The 2,384-nt window shown below is 51.8% G+C and overlaps 1 long non-coding RNA gene across 1 annotated transcript; it reads right to left on the bottom strand.

Moving 5' to 3' along the window:
• Positions 1 to 556: 556 nt before the first annotated feature.
• On the bottom strand, positions 557 to 1,536 carry LOC121837686. The gene is made up of 3 exons (XR_006078291.1): positions 1,199 to 1,536; positions 658 to 741; positions 557 to 594 (listed from the first exon to the last, which is right to left on the bottom strand). It is a non-coding gene; the product is annotated as an uncharacterized LOC121837686 (long non-coding RNA).
• Between the last annotated feature and the right edge of the window lie 848 nt (positions 1,537 to 2,384).

Raw genomic sequence — 2,384 nt, 5'->3', positions numbered from 1 at the left:
CTCACCAAGCGATGATTCTCGTTCTCCAGCTGCTTGATCTTCCGGCTCATCTGAAGAAAGACATCTTCAGTGAGCCTAGGTGAAACGGGTGATGGACAAAGAGGCTGTAGGGTTCGCTCAGAGGTCTTGGCCGCTGGTTGCCACAAACACGGTACAAGAATTGGGTGTCGCCCACCTCATGAGATCACTCCAAGCAGTGCAAGAACCATGACACATACCCAGCTGGTGGAGGCCGCCGACACCAAGGTGCCGAGGGCAGCTGCGCTGGCCTGGCCGCACTGGTTGTCACTGGTCACCTGCAGCGAAGGGTGCGGTGGTATTGCTACACGGGGGTATGCAGGACCCTGGAAGATGCTTACGAAGCACGCCCCGCTGGTGGTGGGGAGTGGCTGCGTTAGCAGGCCGCCCTGCAGGGCCGCTCCAGAGGTCCTGGCTGCTGGTTGCTGCAAACACGGTACGAGAATCGGGTGATTCCCACCTCACAAGATCACTCCAAGCCGTGCAAGAACCACATACCCAGCTGATGGTGTCTGCCGACACCAAGGTGCCGCGGGCAGCTGAGCTGGCCTGGCCGCGCTGGTTGTCACTGGTCACCTGCGGCGAAGAGCGTGGTGGTATTGCTACGCGGGGGTACGCAGGACCCTGGAAGATGCTTACGAAGCACGCCCCACTGGTGGTGGGGAGCGGCTGCGTCAGCAGGCCGACCTGCAGGGTCGCTCCGGAGGTCCTGGCCACTGGTTGCTGCAAACACGGTATGAGAATCCTCGTTTTGCAGAAATATGGGTTCGAGAATAAATGGATTTGTCTCCCTTTCTCTCTTCATGCTGGCCGAGCGGAGAGGGACGAAGGCTTCTTTGTATTTACCTCGGGGTGAAAGATAATCCTCAAGGGGGACAAAAGTGGTTTTGGGGGAGCTCTATGTAAGTCAATGCGACACAATAAGCCAACGGGACGCAGTGGACGTGCCTGCGGCCAGGGAACTCTCGTCTTTTAGCCATGCACTCTCGAACCACTAATTCTGCAAATGGTCCACTGGGTGTTGCCCACCTCACGAGATCACTCCAAGCCATGCAAGAACCATGACAGATACTTAGCTGGTGAGGCTGTCATAACATTACAAGGCAGCTGAGAGTGATGAATGCCTCATGCATTAACTTAATAGAAGCAACAGAATATGAGTTATTGGGTTTTGACTTACATTTCCATGAGGCGGGGTTTTGTGCTGTGTCAGGCTGCAACACTGAATGATGGTGTCTCATGCACTCTTGCACAAGGACCACTCCGATTTAAAAAAAAAAAAAAAAGGTCTCTGACATGGAACCGAGATGTCAACAGCCTACCAAGTCCACATTATTATAGGTCACCTGTGCCTCTTTCAAATCATATCAGTAAAAACATCTTAACACAAGATAAATTATTGCTTTTAATTCACTCTCATAATCTAGGTAAATACCAAAAGAACAAAAATCTCACTTATCCTCGTTACACACACTCACTTGACTTTCAGAATGCAGAAACAAGCTCGGAACAGCTGTGGCTTTTAGCCTCCTCCAGCCGTCAGAGCACCTCGTCTGGAACTGGGAGGGCTCGAAGTGGTCCTGCAGCGAATAACGTTTTGGTAGACGTCAAAACTGTGTATTCAGCCGCTCGCGTCACAGTACAGTTATTCCGCTGACGAGAGGCTCACGCTTTCAAAATACGCGATCTTACAAATCCATCATCGCACGACCGCCACAGGCCTGAACCACTCGTCTTTCTGCGGTGAAGCGAAAGCGCACAGGACGCTTCCACGGCAGTAGAGAATAGATCACAAAATACACGGTTTCGTCACAGTGCACTCGCGTCCACCGTGCTCGCGTCACAATATTAACAATGAACAATACCTCACCTCGCAAAGGTACGTTCTGTCGGGAGGTTTCCACCCCGCGCCACGCCTGATTCCTGAAAGCCACAGTTTCCGTCTCCTCGGGGATTTCGGCAGCTTGAACAAGCGAATTCCCCTGGAAGCTCTGTTCCGGCACTTCAGAGCACAACAACGACCCATTTTTCAAACAAGACCGGAACGGCGGAAGTCCCGCGGCTACACAAACTTTTGTTTACGTTATTTCAACGCACGTGTCCGCGTGCGCATTCGTTTATTCTACCATTAAAGAAGGCTATGACGAAAAGCTCACATGCACCAAGTTTTCAGTCAACGAGCGTTAACTTTTTTAACTCTAGCGACGCTAAAATGAAATTACCGAACCCTGCTTTACTTTTGAGGCCCACGACCACCGCTAGGGGAGGTTTTGCGGCTTGTGATTGGCCACGAGCGGCCTGTCAATCAACTATTCGACCAATAGATTTTCGCCCCATTGATACCACTGAATGGCCAAACTCTCCCA

Source organism: Ixodes scapularis, unplaced genomic scaffold, assembly GCF_016920785.2.
Source record: "Ixodes scapularis isolate PalLabHiFi unplaced genomic scaffold, ASM1692078v2 PGA_scaffold4__175_contigs__length_147842914, whole genome shotgun sequence".
Taxonomy (NCBI): Eukaryota; Metazoa; Arthropoda; class Arachnida; order Ixodida; family Ixodidae; genus Ixodes; species Ixodes scapularis.
The sequence above is the reverse complement of the archived record's forward strand: the minus strand, read 5'-3'. Positions and strand labels throughout refer to the sequence as shown.